We start from the raw sequence: 433 nt of genomic DNA, 5'->3' as shown, positions 1-433 counted from the left end.
GGTCCAGGCCCCCCGTGCTGGCCTCAGTCCCCCCGGGCAGCGGTCAGGGCGGCGGGTGCAGGGCCCCCGTGCTGGCCTCAGTCCCCCTGGGCAGCAGTCAGGGCGGTGCAGGCCCCCCGTGCTGGCCTCAGTCCCCCCGGGCAGCGGTCAGGGCGGCGGGTGCAGGGCCCCCGTGCTGGCCTCAGTCCCCCTGGGCAGCGGTCAGGGCGGTGCAGGCCCCCCGTGCTGGCCTCAGTCCCCCCGGGCAGCGATCAGGGCGGCGCAGGCCCCCCGTGCTGACCTCAGGTCCGGTGCAGGTTCCGGGTGCCGCAAACACCCAGGCCCACAGCCAGGCTTCTGTGGATTCAGTGGCTCAGCAGCATGTGGGTGGGTCCCCCTTCTCTAAGTCACAGGTGCCACTAAACCTAAATGACTCATCTAGGACATTCATATA

Source organism: Crocuta crocuta, unplaced genomic scaffold (genome assembly GCF_008692635.1).
Source record: "Crocuta crocuta isolate KB4526 unplaced genomic scaffold, BGI_CrCroc_1.0 scaffold290, whole genome shotgun sequence".
NCBI lineage: Eukaryota > Metazoa > Chordata > Mammalia > Carnivora > Hyaenidae > Crocuta > Crocuta crocuta.
Note: the sequence above shows the minus strand (reverse complement) of the source record.